The sequence below is a fragment of the Rhinolophus sinicus genome, linkage group LG06 (genome assembly GCF_036562045.2).
Source record: "Rhinolophus sinicus isolate RSC01 linkage group LG06, ASM3656204v1, whole genome shotgun sequence".
NCBI classification, from domain to species: domain Eukaryota; kingdom Metazoa; phylum Chordata; class Mammalia; order Chiroptera; family Rhinolophidae; genus Rhinolophus; species Rhinolophus sinicus.
The window spans coordinates 16,914,340-16,933,852 of NC_133756.1; the positions used below are offsets into that span (position 1 = coordinate 16,914,340).

At 42.1% G+C, this 19,513-nt stretch overlaps 1 protein-coding gene across 5 annotated transcripts in view; it reads right to left on the reverse strand.

The window, feature by feature from the left end:
- TESK2 (testis associated actin remodelling kinase 2) overlaps positions 1–19,498 on the reverse strand; it is a 126,405-nt gene extending 106,907 nt beyond the window's left edge. For 2 of the 5 annotated variants that reach the window (XM_074334637.1, XM_019749377.2), the window contains exon 1: positions 11,994–12,338. The gene's annotated coding sequence lies outside the window, so the exon portion shown is untranslated. Of the gene's footprint in view, positions 1–11,403; positions 12,340–17,671; positions 17,809–17,911; positions 18,100–18,260; positions 18,343–18,452; positions 18,638–18,846; positions 18,881–18,965 lie in introns of those variants that run through there. The other 3 variants (XM_074334636.1, XM_019749378.2, XM_074334635.1) reach the window with 3 other exon arrangements.
- Positions 19,499–19,513: the final 15 nt, after the last annotated feature.

The window sequence follows — 19,513 nt, forward strand, 5'->3', positions numbered from 1 at the left end:
TTACAGCCAAGAAATGGTAGAGCCAGAATTCAAATCCAAAGCCTGTACTCTTAATCACTATACTAATACAGTACTACCTCTCTGAGAGAAGGATATAGAAAACCGAGTAAAACATGACTCCACCCCTCCAGAGATTTAGTCTCCCAGGAAAAATACATGTAAATCTATGAGTACAATTCAGTATGTTAATTGCTAATGACAGATTAGAAGTAAGGAGGACTTAATTAAGGCACTGGCAGGCAGGACAGAGAAGAAAGGAGACAAGCAACTAAAAAGGTAAGCACATGGGCCGGCCCGGTGGCTCACGTGGTTGGAGCTCAATGCTCCTAATTCCAAAGGTTCGACTCCCAAATGGGCCAGTGGGCTCTCAACCACAAGTTTGCTGGTGCCCTCCACAACTAAGACTGAAAGGACAACAACTTGAAGCTGAACGGCACCCTCCACAGCTAAGATTGAAAGGACAACAACTTGACTTGGAAAAAAGTCCTGGAAGTACACACTGTTCCCCAATAAAGTCCTGTTCCCCTTCCCCCAATAAAATCTTTAAATAAATAAATAAAAAGGTAAGCACATGCATGTAGGAAGTACAAGAAGTACCTAGGATGACTCCAAGTTTAACTAGAATCCTTCCCATGTTTCTGGTTTGGGTGATTGGGGTAACGACGAAGGAAAAGATCTGTGAAGAGATGCAAATCCTTTTCTGATCTGGGTTTGAGGTGCCTGAAGGGAAACCAAGTGGCAACATCTAGGAAGCAGTGGGAGACACCACACTGAAGCTCAGGGGACAGGACTAGACTGGAGATGCAGAATTGAAAGCCAAGAGTGGGCCGGCCCAGATGCCCAAGTGGTTGGAGCGCCATGCTCCTAACACCTAGGTCACCAGTTCCATTCCCAAATGGGCCAGTGAGCTGCGCCCTCTACAGCTAAGATTGTGAACAACAGCCCTCCCTGGAGCTGGGCTGCCGTGAGCAGCCGGAGGTTGGCGTGTGCTGCTGCGGGCTGCCATGTGCGGCTGGTAGCCATCATGAGTGGCCAGCAGCCGGCAAGAGCTGCCATGAGCTGCTATGAGCAGTGAGTAGCTGACTGGCAACCGACCGGGAGAGCACAAGGCTCATAATACCAGCATGGGCCAGGTTGCTGTGTCCTACACAGCTAGACTGAGAAACAATGGCTTGAACCAGAGTGTGGGGGGAGAAGGAAGGGAGGGGAAAGTCATGAGCACTTACACATATTCTACAGAGTTTTCCAGAGTAGAGAATATGAGTAATAGCTAATATTTACTGAGTTGCTACTATGTGTCAAAATCCCAGTCTCCTTCATTATGTCTGTCCTTAGATGAGATCAGATAAGAGGCCAAGAAAACATCAACACACATAGGACAAAAAAGAAGCAAAAGAGGTTAAGGAAAAAACAAGAGGGGCCGGCCCGGTGGCTCAGGTGGTTAGAGCTCCGTGCTCCCAACTCCGAAGGCTGCCGGTTCGATTCCCACATGGGCCAGTGGGCTCTCAACCACAAGGTTGCCAGTTCAATTCCTCGAGTCCCGCAAGGGATGGTGGGCTCTGCCCCCTGCAACTAAGATTGAACACAGCACCTTGAGCTGAGCTGTCTCCCGGATGGCTCAGTTGTTGGTTGGAGCACGGGCTCTCAACCACAGGGTTGCCAGTTCAATTCCTCGAGTCCCGCAAGGGATGGTGGGCAGCGCCCCCTGCAACTAAAATTGAACATGGCACCTTGAACTGAGCTACCGCTCCCGGATGGCTGTTGGTTGGAGCGTGTCCTCTGAACCACAAGGTTGCCGGTTCGACTCCCGCAAGGGATGGTGGGCTGTGCCCCCTGCAACTAGCAACGGCAACTGGGAGCTGAGCTGCGCCCTCCACAACTAAGACTGAAAGGACAACAACTTGAAGCTGAACAGCACCCTCCACAACTAAGATTGAAAGGACAACAACTTGACTTAAATAAATTAATTAATTAAAAAAACAAACAAAAAAACAAGAGAAAGTATGTCACACAAAAGTGGAAACAATGAACATATCAAATAATGTGAAGTAATCACAAAGCAGCCAAATAATGTGAAGAAAAGTGTCCACTGGATTGGACACTACAGACGCCAGTGGCAGTTCAGCGTACATACTTCATTACTCCCCTTGGGAAGCTATGAACCTATGCCAGTGCCTAGTCCACCCTTCAAAGCAATTTTGGAACTCTTTTTCTGGAATCATCGTATTACCCTTGATATCCTGAATGTCATCAAAATGTCTTCCTTTCAATAATTCCTGTATCTTCGGGTAAAGAAAGAAGTCATTGGGGGCTAGATCAGGTGAGTAGGGAGGGTGTTCCAATACAGTTACTTATTTACTGGCTAAAAACTCCCTTGCAGACAGTGCTGTGTGAGCTTGGTGCATTGTTGTGATGCAAGAGCCATGAACTGTTGGTGAAAAGTTCAGGTCATCTAACTTTTTCACGCAGACTTTTAAGCACTTTCAAATAGTAAACTTGATTAACTGTTTGCCCAACTGGTACAAATTCATAATGAATAATCCCTCTGATATCAAAAAAAGTTAGCAAGATCGTTGCAACAAGTTCGCGAACTTGTCAGACCTCGTATATGATGCACTAGGTAAGGGTGCCTGACACAGTGACCATTTAATAAATGAGTCCCCTTTCTTCTCCCTCCCCACCCCAACCTTAATCTTAGTTTTGGATACTGCAAGTATATAACAAATTAAGTCTGGGTTTTTTCTTCTTTATGACAGCTTTTCAGTTACCAAGTCTTCCCCAGGGCAAATATACACAAATCTTTCAGGCTTCCCATGGAACATGGATGGCATCAAGACCTTCCTGGTTACCTTCTTTAAAGTTTAGTCTTAACTGCCCTCCAAACTGTCAAAGCCCCTTTAACACACAATAGCAAAATATGTACAAAATACACTTATATGATCTAACTAGGGCAAAACTGAGTAGGGCTATTATTTACCATAATCTGGATATTAAAAAAATCATAGTTTCTGATCTACTAAGTACACTAAATGTATCTGTAACTTTGTATAGTGGAACACGAAACTTGACACTAGATAAACTGATATTAGACCCCTTCAAATAAGCTTAAAGATACTAAAGTATCCGGGGAATGTATGAATTTTCTGGATATCTTTTTTGATAAATTTTCCTATTTGATTTTAAGAAGACCTGAACATGACCACTGAGGTCAGAAAGGCAACTCACCTTTTTTTCTGATATAGTTAAAAGACTATTTCAAAGACTGGGGGAAAGAAAGCAATCAAAGGGAAAGAGGAGACTAGGTTCCTAAGGTTAGGGTAGGTTGTTCTATAGTTTACATGACAAAGATCAAAGAAGGAATCTGATAAAAGGGAAAACAAAAATTCATAACATGAAGTATTATAAAAAAATTCAACAAAAAATATTTTTTATTCAACCTTGTATCTCAAATATGTTATTTCCACTAAAGGGAATATTTAAAGCTACGTATTAAAAAATGATAGTTACCATAAGCACACAAAGATATACTAATATACACAAGAATATTAACTTACATGTTGTCAGTAACAGAAAAAAACTGGAGACAATCCAAACATCCATCAGTAGGAATAGGTTAAATAAATTGTAGTATATCCATATAATTTAATATTATATAATCATTAAAAGAAGGTGGTAAATTGTATACATGCTAACATGGAAAAATGTCCAAATTTCACTGTTAAATGACAATAGCAAGTTGCATAATAGAATGTATAATGTGATCTTGTGGTGTTTTGTTTTTTTAATATAATAGTAAACATTAGTATATGCCCAGAAAATAATTTAAAGGAATACAAATAATACACTAAAATTATCTTGGTGGAGTGATTGTAAGAGACACTCATTTTTTATGGAATACATTTCTGTACAGTTTTCTACAATGATCATGTATTACTTTTGTTTAAAAATGAAGACAAAGTTACAACTAAAAACCATTCTTTCATTCCTTCCACAATAGTAGCTTAGACTACCACAGATAAAATTTATGACACAGAAGAGGGACAAAGAATGTAAAAACTGAATAATTATTATAATTATATACTTTATGCACTGGAAAAAATAAAGGAATTATACAAAGTGACAATGTTATTTTGGGGTGGAAGGATTATGACTTTACTTATTGTAAACTTTCTGTAATGCTACATTGCTTCTAAAATTTTATAAAACACAGTATCAATTTATTGACAACAAATGTAGCAAAGCACACATAATTTAACAAGCAATGTATAATGAACCTGAGTCTCTTAAGACATTCAATTATGAAAATACAGAAATACAAATACAAAAGATATAGTTATTAAACTGAATTCATATTAACTGCAGGGTATTACCTGGCATTTCTTTAACCTTCTGGTGAGGGTTTGCTGCCTTAAAATACTTTCTTTCTCCCCCCAGCCTGCTCAGCTAGTCTTCCTAACTGCCTTTCCTCACAGCTCCTGCCGTTATTTTCCTAGTCCCCAATCTTTGCCTGGCTTCAGTTTGCCCTTCCTCAAAACTCACCTTCAAGAAAATTTCCCTCTCTCCCAAGTCCCATTTGCACTTACTAACTGCGGTCTTCTTTGCTGTTCACTGTCTGAAAAAAAAAACGAAAAAAAAAAACTTTCTTTCTGATTTAAGTTCAGGAAAAAATTCCGGTTCCAGTGAAAATTGTATTCACTATGTAATTATGGAGCTTTAACATGGCTTTTAATGTGATTTCCTTAAACCTATGAAACCTCAACAAGACTAGAGCTTTACCATGCCAGAATCCAGAGACAGCAAGTAACTATTATAAAAGGTTGATTTTCACACAATGCCTATTTTCATGTGTCTTTACTACATAAATATATTTCTTTTCAAATAAAGGATAATTTTTCAGTCCAAAATTTTACTCCAGTTTAAATACAACTGTCTTTGATAATATTTCTACTATTTCATGGGCATAACAGATGTCACCATCATTTCAGACTAGTCAGGGGAATGGAAATATTAACCTGTAACAGTTCACATAAAACACATGACAATTAAAAATCTTCGATGCGACCGGCCCAGTGGCTCAGGCGGTTAGAGCTCCATGCTCGTAACTCCGAAGGCTGCTGGTTCAATTCCCACATAGGTCAGTAGGCTCTCAACCACAAGGTTGCCAGTTCAATTCCTTGAGTCCCGCAAGGGATGGTGGGCTGCGCCCCCTGCAACTAGCAATGGCAACTGGACCGGGAACTGAGCTGCGCCCCCACAACTAAGATTTTAAGGACAACAACTTGACTTGGAAAAAAGGCCTGGAAGTACACACTGTTCCCCAATAAAGTCCTGTTCCCCTTCCCCAATAAAATCTTTTAAAAAAAACATCTTCGATGACATTTGTTGCATATAAAATTCCTTAGCTTGGCATTCAAAGACTTTGCTCTACTAAAACTGGCCTAATCATTATCCCCCAGACTTAACCCACCTCTCAAGTGTAGCCTTCCCTTCCTCTCTCAGCTTAAGTGATGTTCATCATTCCAGCTATTGTACTCAACTAATGTCTTCTTGGTCTTCCTATCTCACTCTCACATCTTTTCCAACCTATTCTCCAAGGTGAGTAAACTTTTGAGAACTCTTCATGTGTGATATAAAGGCTCGTTCTCATCTGACCCCTACCCACATCTCCAGCCTCATCCATTTGTATTCCTCTACCCACAGACACAATCTACTGCAAACATAGAGAACTTCATGTAGAGTCCTGCTTACACGTCAGTGCCTATGCATGTAATATTTTTTCTCCATGGTATGCTTTTTTAAATGTATTTGTCAGTTGACAGTTGACATACAATATTATATTAGTTTTAGGGGTACAACATAGTGATCAGACATTTATATATCTTACAAAGCGATCGCCCTGGTAAGTCTAGTACCCATCTGGCACCATACTGGTATGTTCTTCCTGACCTCTTCTACATGACTCTCTCAGTAATCATCTCATGTAGGAAGTGTTCTCTGACCCCTCAATCTCCGTTTTCTGTGCTTTGGTAATGCCTTGTACAAATCTGTTATTACAGTTATCACACACTATTTTAATGGTTGCTTATCGGTCTCTTTCACTGAACTATGAGCTCTATGAGCGCTTAGACTTAAACTTAAAACAAATGAAATATGGCATACCAATTCTAATACTATTACACGAATTAAAATTTACAATGGAGAAAAGAATAAATAAGACACTGAGATTCCATAATTCCCATGTAAAAACATTAATTATTTCATTCACTCAGTCAAAAAATATTTATTTAGTACCTACTAAGGGCCAGGCACTATGCCAAGTCCTAGAGAGCTGGTGATAACAATACAGACACATATACAAAAAGAATTCTGAGAGGATATAATCCAGAATGTTAGCATTGGCTATTAACACTTTGAATCTTGGGAAGATCTGAATAATTATATCTTCTCCTTTAAAACCACCTCTACTTCCAAATCCTTCCTTAATAAACATACATTAATTTTATAATCACACAAAAAAATGTGAGGGGTCCTCCCAAATTACAGATTTCTACCAATCAGTTGGAATACAATATCCAAAGTAAGTAATGTGCAAATTTGTGAACCATAGCTAATGTGAAAACAAAACAATTTTTGAGAACTTTTAGTCGGATTCTAATTATACTAATACAAAGAACAAGACTACAGTATGCAAAAATACTGGAGGATTTCCACAGTGCCTACTTTTGAAAAAGATCCTATGCAAATTGTCCAAGGAAAATACTGACCACAGTTGCAGAAAGGAAATATTTCCCACATTGCAGAAAGAAAATTATATCATTCTATTACATTTAATGCAGAAGAGCTGACAGCCTCTATACAACTTGTTCAGAAGACAAATTAATAAATAACACCATATTTCATTTGTATAATGATTTACAGCTTATAATTTACAGTTGACAAAGCACTTTGACCTTCACAATAATTCTGTTTTCTTGCTCCCACTGGATAGTTTAAAAAACTAAGGACTGAAATGGAGAAGGCCTTTCTATGACTCAAAATCCAAAAGCCATAAAGGAAAAGATTAAGAACTTTATCTATCTAAAAATCTAAAATTGCTGCATGAGAATAAAATAATACATAGAAGTCAGAAGACAAATATCAAAATGGGAAAGCATTTGTAATACATACCACAGACCAAAAAAATGTACCTTATATGTTATATTTATATATCATATATAGAGACCTAGAAATCAATAGGAAAGAGATCTAAGACTCAACAGAAAAATAAGTAAAGAATTTAAACAGAAAAAAAAAAAAGAATTTAAACAGGTAGTTTACAGAAAAGGAAATATGAGCGACTCAAACAATATAAAGAGATGCTTAACCTTAACATAATGTTTTAAAACTACTCTAATATATCATTTTTCTCTATCAGATTGTCAAAAATTCAAGTTTGATAACAGCAAAGCACAATATATTAACAACACTGATCCTGGAGCCATGGTGCTTAGTTTGAATTTCTGTCACAGTAGCTGTGTGATTTGAGCAAGTCACTTAAATTCTCTATTCCTCAATTATTCATCTGAAAAATGGAGATAATAATAGTACCTACCTCAAAGGGATGTTATTAAGATTAAATGAGATAATGTATATAAAACACTTAGAATAGTATCTGGCACATAGTAAACACCATAGCTAATTTGGTGAGTGAACAAGCAGTGTATATTGGAACAATCCCTAAGGAAAGCAATTTGGCAATATATTTCAGTTATTAATGCATATATTTTTTGACCTAGAAATCCCTTTCTGTAAATTTATCCCACAAATTCCCTTGCATACATGTAAAATAACATATGTTCAAAGGTCTTCATTACATTATTGCTTATAATATCAAAAGACTGGCAGCAACACAAATGTCCAACGAAAACGAAAGTTAAATTATGGTACATCGATTCAATGGAGTACTATGCATGCAGGTGTTTAAAAAAAAAAAAAAGGAAAGAAAGATAGCAAAAGCTCTATATATACTGATCCGGAAATGTTTCCAAGATATATTAAGTGAAAAAGCAGCATGAGGGTGATGGAGAAGGGTGCATAACAGTGGGGAACCATGAGCTAACTTTTGCATGAAAAGTAAGAAAAATAAGATTATATATTCATATTTGTAAGCATTTGCCTGAAAAATGTCTAAAAGAATATAAAGAGGAGCAGCCGGTTAGCTCAGTAGGTTAGAGCACGATGCTTGTAAAACCAGGGTTGCCGGTTCGATCCCTGCATGGGCCAGCATGAGCTGCGCCCTCCACAACTAGATTGAAACAACTATGTGACTTGGAGCTGATGGGTCCTGGAAAAAAAACACTTAAAATAAATTAAAAAGTTAAAAAAAAAAAAAGAATATAAAGAGACTAGTAAAAGTGGTTGGGAGGGGGCACAGAACTACGTGGATGCAGGTAGGCATAGGAATGAGACTTTCATTGTTTATATAAAACATAAACATGTAAATATTTATTTAACCATTTGAATGTATTACCTATTCAAAGATTAAATTTTTAAAAAACTGAAGCTCACAGAGGATAAGAAATTTGCCTACAATCATATAGCTAACAATAACAGGGTTGATTGCAGTTAGGACTTCCATTGCTTTTCCTTATATCACACTGCCATTCTGAAATTTTCAGGCATGAAAGACTTAAAATTTATCACAAGTAGGCTTTACTCTGAAACAACCACTGCCTCTGAATGCTCAGCAAATATAACACTAGTGAGACCACACTGAAGTCATCTCCATAAGAGGACTTAGGAAATAGTATAATATTCTGTTGATTCAAAACATTCACCACCACCCACACTATACAATGTAATGATTGGGCTTCATGTACCGGAAGGGGAGGAAATTCTCATAAAAACCCTTATCATAGGTTTCAAATTCCAATACAACTTTCATTTTGCAGAACAATAAAGTGTACAATACTAGGAATATGTCTATAAACACTTTTATGAAGTGTACGACACTAAGAACATATCTATAAACACTTTCACATAGGAAAAAAAGCATTAAAGCAAGTAATCTTCTACTCATTTAAGACAGGGAATGAGTACATGTAAATATATAATTTTCTATTTACAATGAACATAAGTACAAAATGTTATTGGGGATCCTTGGGTGGAGAGTCCCTAACTTAGCCTCCCAACACATTCACTTTTAAACAGAATTAAACAGGCTCATCATATGTCAAATTGCAAAGGAGTTGTGTTTGAAACCATCCCAAATACACATCTGTATGAGAGAATACATCATACATCCAAGGCACCAAGTATCTGAGGATCTAGACATTAATTTCACACACAAACATCTGTACCACCTAGTACTACTTTCTAACAAGTGCCATAGAAGCTTCAAATCAATCCTGAGTCCCTCAAATCTGAGCAGCCCTACCTATTGGACCCAATATCTCCTCTGTTCCATTTCCTGCTATCATACTGGGTAATTACGACAACCATATTGATGACATAGTCAACATATTTCATAGCCTTTTAACCTCCCACAACGTCAATAACCTATACCTTCATTCCCCTTCAACAGCACTGAGACAGTTACACCCTGTTGTTGTGTTTTTACCTTGAAATATTGAACTCTCAGTGATCCCATTCTGTATTTTTTAGAAAATCTGAATTCTACCACATTTCTGTTTATCTCCTTATTCTCTAAGGATACCAGCCCCTCTGAAGATTTTACTTCTCATAACTCCAGCTTGGACCCTCAGGGTCCATCATATTACCCAAACTATCACTAGCACTGTATAGTTACTCTCCATTTTATCTTTTTTTCTTGTAAAATTACAAGTCTGGATCAACCCAACCATCCTTCTTGCCCTCCTGTTCTTAGGCTGCTGCAGAAAGTGTAAAATCCATGCTACTGGGCCATATTACAAATATACTATTTCTAATTTTAACTGCGCCTTCAATGTGGTCAGCAATGTTTTTTAAAAACTCCTTAATCCATTCCTGTTTCATTTTCCATTGAAGATTTCCATGGCCATAACCATAATACTCAAATCGGAAACGCACTATAGTTCCTTAGGTCTCCAGAGATCACTTGACTTCACAGATAACTACTGATCACATCAAGAAAATAAGGCCGTCAAACTTTCTCACTGTCTTTCTCTTCTATCACATCATTATCCATCTTGACTTCTATCCTTTTAGTGTTAAAGAATGAAATGCCCAAAGTATTTCCTAGGTAAAATTTCCCCTCAACTTACAAAACTGTTTCACCCATACTAAAAAGAAAAATACATATGCACTGTCAAGAACACAGGTTTCAAAGCTGAACAGACCTTGTTCAAATTCTTGTCTAAAGTTTTCCCAACTAGAAAAGAGGGATACTGATAACTAAATCACAAGGCTGTTGTGATCTATAAAGTATCTTTATAGCACCTGGCATATTATATATTCTAAGTAAAGATACTTCACTACTTACTATCAGCTCTCCTTCACAACCACACATGTTGAAAGAGTAATTTTACTGCCTCCCATTTACTCCTCAATCTACCATGATCTGACTGTTGCCATTATTGTCACCATTATACCACCTAAAATGTTTTTCAAAGGAAACAAGTGATCTCCTAATTGCTAAATTCAGTGGTTTCTTCCTAATCCTCATTCTACCTGACCGCTGGAGCACCTGACACTGATGGCTACCCCCTCCCTTCTTGAAACTCTTTCTTCCTTTGGCTTCTATTATAATGCCATTCTGTTCTAGTTCTTGTCCCATTCCTTTAAGCTCTCTTTCTTAGTGTCTATTACCCTTCAAACAATGATGTTCCTTCTGGTCCACAGCCCTTCTCTCCTTTCAGTATTACCATCCATACTAAGGCTTCAGATATCCCCCATATATTCTTTGCTGATCCCTCAAATTTACGTATTCAGTTCTAAATTTTCTCCCAATTTTCAGACCCAAATTTCCATCTACCCACAGTAACCTCTGAAAAACACCTCAAACTGAACTTGTCCAAAACCAACTTCATTCCTTTCCTTCAAAATTGCTTCTTTATGTTTGCTACTCCAATTAACACTACCAACCCATCGCAACAGCCAAGTCAGAAGCCTCCCACGAATTCTCTCAACTCTATTTTGAAACTTCATGGAATTGCATGACATTCCCTGCATTTTCCCACAGCCATTCCAGTTCATTCCCTCTGATCTGGATTAGCACACTAGTTTCCTGCCTACCTAGGCTTTCTGCCTCCACACTGTCTTCACTTTCGATTCTTCCTCCACATTTTCGCCAGAGAGAAGCAATCATACCAAACTACTGCTTACAAAACCTGCAGTGGCTCCCCATACCTACAGAATAAAGTCCAAATTATTCAGAAAGGTTTTCTTAAAGGTATAAATTGAAAGGTTTTTAAAAATCAGACAAACCTGACTTTCATTTATCGCCAAATCTGATTACTGGCTTAGTCCAGAGTCTTCAAAGTAAAAGACAGAGGAGGGAAAAGGAGGGATGCGGAGGATGATGACCGGAGAAAAGAGAGGGAGACAGCAGTGTCTGAGGGGAAGGAAGTATCTTTCCAGGGAAGAGTACGTTTGAGGGAAGTAAAGTGAGGGAGTCCAGATCTCTGACGGAGGAGGGTGTACTGAGACGAAGGAGGCTCAGTGTGGAACTGGAGGTCTCAGGAACAGTTCTCCGAGGGAATGAAGGTTTCCTGCCCAGGTCCCTGATATGAAGGAACTTCTAATGGGTTCCCGGACTCTGAGGCGCGCGCGGGGTGGGGGTTTGGGGTAGGGGAAAGAAGGGGGATGTCCCGGGACCCTGAAGGAAGTGAAAAGGGAAGAGGAAAGGGTCAAGCAGTGTCCCCGGCCACTGCGAGGTGCACCTCTGGGAAGCGAAGGGGTCCTATAGGTGTGAAGAGACCCGAGCGCCACTGCTCCGGAGCCGAGGCGGGTGTAGCAGCCGCGCGCGCGGGCCGAGGTGCCCCGGATTTGTGCCCTACGCGCTCTCTTGGCGTTACCTGAGGCGGGACTGAGCAGCCAGAGGGGTGCCTGCGCGAGCGGGAGGGGGAGGCGTCGGCAAAGAGGGAGCATAGTAGCCCTCACAGCTCGAAGGCGGCAGAGGCTCTTAGCCTGCGGAGGCGGTGGGGGTCCCTCGCGTAGAAGCCGATGATTCCGTTAAGCTAGCGACGGCGGAGGACGAGGAGGTTACTGCCATGGCCCCGCAGTCGGGGCGGTTTCCCCCGCCTACTTGGCGGGGCCAGGAGGATGATCCAGCCAGCGAGTCAGAGACGGCAGCTGAAAGATCCGCTGGGCTCCCTGGCCCCTAGCGACTGAAACGCCTGCCCAGCCGGTCAGAGGAGCTGAGGGCGGGGCTCTGGTGAGCCACGCCCCCTCCTCAAGCCTATCTCATAACAGCCAATCAATAGTCAATCCTTGATAAACGAACTAGTGGATTTGCCCAATTAGCATCAGGAATGACACGTGGTATGAGGATGGGCACAATGGGCGTCCAGAAAAGCCAATCAACAGCCGTAGGCGCCAACTCTAGAGGACGAAGGGAACCAATAGGAAGGAAGTGGGGGTAAAAACAGAAGAGGCAGTGTATTTGTAAGGCGGAACCAACGCAGAGGGAATACACCTGGGGGAAACCTAAATCCAGGAGCCTCGCAGAGGGCGGGACAGTAAACACAAAACGGACCAATCAAAATTCCAAACGTATGGTAATTGACAAAGACAACAGAAAATGGATTAAATTGGCGCGGCTTTTGGGTTGGTAAAGGTGTATTTGAGTAAGGACTATCTGTTTACGGAAAAGTCCTCTGAACGCCGTGTCCTGCAGGATCTGAGTATAGTGGAGGGGGGGGGGGAACTGATGTTACATAAATAATTACTGTATTAACGACTTGAGACAGTAGTAACAGCAGTGGGCCGGGTCAAACAAAATGCTGTGGAAGCAATTCATCTAGACTGAGATTAATTTCTGTGAAGGCTTATTGGAAGACGTAACACTTGAGCTGGCTTGAAAACAAAGGATTTTGAAAGAGTGGGGTAGGGATTAAAAATTCTGTTCAACTGTTCAACAGGCACATATTTCCTTATGTTTTCCATATGCCTGGACCTCAGGTGCTCATAATCTCATGCGTCAGTAGGGCTTTTAGGGCAAGTGCAGGCAAAGAAATGGTGGAGTAGGCCTTCTTGCACCAGCATTCTCTGGGATTATAGATCACCTTTCCTAAAGACTTGTCTTCCACACCTGCTGTCAAAGGTCTTTGACAGATGAGTGGGATTTGAATATAGTAGTCTACCCTTATCCTCAGTTTCACTTTCCATAGTTTCACTTTCCACAGGGTCAAATATAGTTCAAAAATAGTAAATGGAAAATTCCAGAAATAAAAAATTTTTAATTGCAGCCATTCTGAGCAGCGTGATAAAACCTCACGTAATACGGCTCCATCCCGCCTGAGTCATATATCATCCCTTTGTCTAAAGTATCTATGCTTATATGCTACCCACCTGTTGGTTACTTAGTAGCCATCTTGGTTATCAACTGTTCTGGTATCACAGTGTTTGCTTCAAGTAACACCCTTAATAAATGTCTCATTCACCTCACTTCATCTCTTCACATAGACATTTTATCATTTTACATGGCAAGAAGGGGGAGTATAGTACAATAAGATACTTTGAGAGACCACATTCACATATTTTACAGTATGTTGTCATAATTGTTTTATTTTATTATTAGTTGTTAATCTCTTACTTTGCCTAATTTATAAGTTAAACTTTATTATGCATATGTATATATAGGAAAAAAACATAGTAAATATAGGGTTCAGTACTATCTGCGGTTTCAGGCATCCACTAGGGATATTGGGACATATTCCCCTTGGCTAAGGGGGACTACTGTGGTTAGAGTATAGGTGGTGTGCATTCCTGGTGACAATAAAGTTTAAAACGTGTGACAGGAGATAAAATGTGAAGAAGTTATATGGGGGTTGGGCTTCAATGCCAAATTTGTCCTTTCTTTTTTATGCTGTGAGAGCTATCAAAGGTTCTTGAACAGGAGAGTAGCCTTAACAGGACACTGTTTTAGGAAGATTAATTAATTGGTAGCTTACAGGATCTCTGAAGGGAGAAAAGACATCACTCTAGCCCAGAAGCCTTTTCTGTATCATTCTTCTGGCAATAAGTCATGTGCTGCCACCTGGTGACAGTTCAAATACCATTGTTCCACATAGCTATTTAATGTTTCTACCTAACAGTAGTTCTAGCGCCCTTGCAATCCTGCCTCCCACAGAGCCTGATGCAAAGTACTTGATAAATAAGTACCGTGTTTCCCCGAAAACAAGACCGGGTCTTATATTACGTTTTGCTCCAAAAGACGCATTAGGGCTTATGCTCAGGGGATATCATCCTGAAAAATCATGCTAGGGCTTATTTTCCAGTTAGGTCATATTTTCAGGGAAACACGGTACAGCACTGGTAGCCAGTAGAATTGAGTAATGCCACCATGCCAGATGTATCACCCGCCCAGTAAAAAATGTAAAAGACAGAGGTTCCTTTCACCTGGTTCAGCAGGAAGACGAACTTTGATGGAGTTTTTTGTTTTGTTTTTTTGTTTCTGTTTGACCCAGGTCTAATCTCTACCATTCTACTCTGAGCAATCTCCCTAATGCTGAGGGTAAAGAAACAGGGATTGCCTTATAGCTATTCAGGTCTCAAAGGCCCACTCTTCATGACCTGTCTGCTAGTTAGGCCAGGACCTTGAATGCACCCTGTAAAAGAAGTAGTTCTTGCCCTCAGCCTTTTATGATGCTTTTATTTCAGATTACTGTCTCCTCTTCCCAGCTAGACTGAGCTAAGAGCTGGGACCTTTACATGAGCCCACTGTACATCTTAGCTCAGGGCAAATACATACGACGACCGGTATGTATCATGCTCAATAAATATCCACTTGGTAGATGAAAAGCATCATATTTTGGCTGTATTTAGCAGTGGAAGAGACCTCATGAAAACTCAGTGACATACTGTTGCTACTAAGGAAATCCTGCACTGCACTATCTAGAATGCAAAGCCAGGCAAAGAGAAAGTAAAGCTTCCCTTAGTCTACCTAGGAAGATACAGGTACTTTCCAGAGAGAAACCAAATGGTCAAAGGATCAAAACCAAAAGCCACAGAGTGGCCACATGGCTCAGTTAGTTAGAGTGTGAGCTCTTAACAACAAGGTTGCCGGTTCAATTCCCGCATGGGATGGTGGGCTGCGCCCCCTGCAACTAAGATTGATAATGGCAACTGGACTTGGAGCTGAGCTGCGCCTTCCACAACTAGACTGAAGGACAACAACTTGACTTGGAGCAAATGGGTCCTGGAAAAACACACTGTTCCCCAATGTTCCCCAATAAAATTTTTTTTTATTAAAAACCCAATAGCCACAAGGCATTTTTAAAAATATAATAGGAAATATCAGAGTATATCACTCCTAATAGAAATAAGTATTGAATCATAAAATTTGTTTCATGATTAATATATACATGTATGTTTTCTGGGCTATAAGGTAAACTATTTCTTACTGGAGGTCACAGTCAAAAAATTCTAAAAGCCACTTGATTAGAGGCAGAGAGACTGAAACAAGAGAGACCAAGGAGGAGACTTCTACAGAAATGCAGGCTGGGCAACTAAGGATGAGGAGGTGTGGAAGGCTGCAGTGAGCCTCAAAAGCACAAGCTGGAGATGAGGAGAGGAAGCTCCCTATTGCCTAGGTCCAGGGCCCACCAGAATGTCTCACCCTCCCTGCATGGCCACAGCAGTCAGCTCGAGCACTGTCTTACCTCATTCTACCCACCAGAATGGGAGCTCCCACCGCCTTCCAAGTCCCACTGAGCACAGGGCTTGAACTCAGAAGGTACAGCTATAAATGTCTAAGAACACGGAATTCAGAGAGGAAGGTGGCAGGAAGCAGTCATGTTACAGGAGGAAGAAAAGGTATGATGAGTCTATCCCATGTGGTCACTGATTCACAGAAAACACGTCAGGGAGGGTTAAATCATTTTACTACAGTTGGTGGGCAAGGATGGGGAAGCAGTGACAAGCTGCAGTAGGAGGGCAGATACCAGCTAGATCAAGAGGGAAGGGGCAGGAGGACCAGAAACAGGGCCTTGGAGAGGCAAGTGAGCAAAGAAGACTTCATCCTATTACTCTTATAAGTCCTTACAGGTCAGTCAGGAGCATCTTGGGGCCCTTAAAGGACAGGTCCTCCTGTTCAAGGTTCTGGGCCTACAGCTGAAAGTTGCTGTGTTCCAGGTTAGAAAGGGTGCTCTTCTGGAGATCTAAGAGGATAGAAAAGGAACAGAAAACCAACCATCAGCAAGCACTGTGATACACACATAATTAGGCCTTGAGCCTGTCTGATGGAGAGGGACATACAGACCTCGTTTGGGATAAGTAGCAACAGAGGTCAATGGATTCACACACAGAAAAAAAAAAGAGAGGCTGAGACTCCATTCTACCCAGGGCCAAACAATCACGCAGCTGGCATTTGGGCACCATTCAGATTCAGCTTCGCCCCGAGCTGGGATCACGGTCCTTACCCCTACCTAGCTTCCTTAAAAGTTCCCAGGTATTGTTATTATATGGAAGAGTGTCTTCAGAGATACATGAAGAAAGAGACATGGCAAGGGTGGCAGCCTGGGACAGCTTAGATTGGAGAACATGAACAGAGGTACTGAAAAGGGAAACAGAATCAGAGGCAAAAATGGTGATGGTGGGTCAAGGAGGCCCTTTTAGCAAAGAACTGTCCTCCTTCCTGAGGCCAGAAGTCCCCCTTTATCCTCCAAACATATAAAGATACCTCAGTGATTCTGTATCAAGTAAAGAATACCCAACACTGCCCTTATGGGCTATAACCCAGATACTCATACTACCCCTACTGGTCCATGTCAAATCTAGGATAGCTGAACTTTGGTCCCCAATGCCTGGCCTCTATGAGACAATTCCCTTCCACTGCCACAGGCACCCACAACCCCTGACCTGGGGAGGTCATGCTCCTGCTGGGCATCCTGGGCCTCTGTCCTGGCAGCCTCTTTGCTCTCCTGGCAACTCTGCAGCTGGTCCAACATCTGCCAGACCATGATCGCAGGTTGAATCAAACCTCTCCCTCTCCAGGAGGAACCCCCTTCCCTATGACTGTCCTCTTCAGCACACTTGGAATGCTCAAGTGGACAAGGACAGTTTCTCCTGGCCTGGAGCAGAGGGCTTGGGAAGAAGAACTTTGGATGGAGGTAAAATCATCACAGGGAAAAGAGATACGGGTAGGAGAGGGTATCCAGGCCTGCCTGCAGAACAGGACAGATAGAGAAAGGGGACTCCACAGGGAGATATGAAGAGATAGGACCAATCCTGGTCCTACCTTCCAGCTGCGGGCCTGAGGTTGCGATCCCTCAGCCATCTATTTCAGCAACAGCTCCTGGTGCTGGCCTGCAAATGAGAGAAAATGTAAGAAGGCTCTTCTCCAACTTCTTTCCTTCTCCCTCTCTGCCTTGTGCCCAGTCTGGTGCTGAAAACTGAGACAGAAGCATTCTGGTCCAGCTGATAGGTAGCTTCCAAGCTGACCCGGGAGAGTAGACTCACACCTCTAGAGATAAGACAAAATACTTGGCCAGATTTCTGAGTATCTTAAGCAGTTAGAGCTATGGCCACTTACTGGGAAAACAAGAAGGCTTTCCAGAAAAGTGGACCGGTGAATTCATACTCTCCCCCAATCTTTTATTCAGTCAGCTGGTCACACAGCAACTTCAGTTCCTCCCTCAGAATCCTTGACTCCTCCCAAAACAGTTGCGCCTGCAGGGATGACAACAGTGTCATTCTAAAGCCAATCAACAAGCCCAGAGGAAGTTACCAGAGTACCAGGAGGACTGAAGGAGAGGTCTTGCCCATCACTTACTTACTCATGTTGTAGCTCCTGGTGAAGGCCACTGGTAGCACTGCACTTTCACGGTCCTGTTTGTATTTGGGCTTGGACCTGTTCCTACACCTGGCTCTGAAGGCCTTGCAGTTCCCTTCTCAGCCCCTCCAGGTGTTGCTCCAGAAGAGCCCTCCACTCTGGGACCCCCTGCAGCAACCTTAGTGATGCTATAATAGGAGAAGTTGAGTGTCAGCTCCTCTAAGAGCTTCACACATGAGCCCAGACTCCACTCGCAAATCAATACACAAGCACACTCACAACACTCACATGTCATAAAATTATGTGCATACATGAATGAGGCTATGTGTATGAAGAACTGGCCAGATACCTTCCAGGATACAGATCTGGTACTTCTGCTGCTCTCGTTCTTCCAGCAGGCCCTGCACAGCTTGCCTTACTGCCTCAGTCACCTACTCAGGCAGAAAACCACATGAGCTATTGGGTAAGGGGCTTCCCCAATCCCTGGTATCCTCAGCTCACACAAACACCACATATACACACATAGGATCCCAGGCCTCACCTGAGCCTGGGATCTAAACTGGGATCTGAGAATAGTAACTTCATCCCAGCGAGAAGATGCCATATGGGCCTCAGCCCAGCTCAGCCTCTCTGGAACAATAGGAGTCTCTAGAGCCCAAGACTGTTGAGCTTCGACTCCTGGCTGGGGAGGCAAGTGATGAGGGGAAATCCAGGTCCCAGTCAGGTCTGCTGAGGGAATAAGGAAAGGACAAGTGCAAGACTTCTCTGCTTCTGTGTGTGTGTGTGCGCGCGGGGAGAGGGGCAAAGGACAGATGTTTGTTCAGGAAAGGAAATAGCTGGACACTTGAAGGAATAGTGGATGGTACATGCACTGGAAAAGGAAGATCTTGGAAAGAGAAAAGACTGGGCATTAAAAAAAAAGAAACAATACTTACTTGCAGCAGAGATGCCAAGGGGAAACAACCGCTGCTGCAAAAGAAACAAGTGCTTGTCCAATGAGATCTGAGTCCTGTAATCCACACCCCAAAATCGGGGGCCTCAGGCGTCCCCTTACCTTAATCCTGGCCACATTTCTGTCAGTAGCATTCAGAAGCGCGTGCAGCTGCTCAGACCAGCTCAGGTTCTTACTCATAACCTGCGGCAGGGGTCTGGCTCCATGGCGTATTGTGCCCTTGCGCTCCCGGCCCGGGACAACCTATGCACTGCCCATGAAAGGCCACAACGTCAGATCAAAAGAGGGTAATACCAAGGGTGAGGATACAATATCAGACCAAAACTGAGCCTCTGGCTAGTCAGGGGTGACGCGTTCTTGGGGAACTGGGGTAAAAGCGGGAAACCCTGATATGCACCTATCAGGTGGGAGTTGAAGGTGCCAAACCTTGGTCGAGACCTCCCCAGATACAAAACACTAGCGCCATCACGCCGAACGTGTGCTAGCTACTACTGCCGCCGCCGGGTTCAAAACACTCCAGTAAGCCAGGAAATTCCGACTTTAGACTGGCTGCCGGGGAGCCGCTTGAAAAACAAGAGCTCGCTTCTCACCGAGACAACGGGCGACGGAGGATACCGAACTACGTTTCCCCGGAGGCGATAGGCGCATTC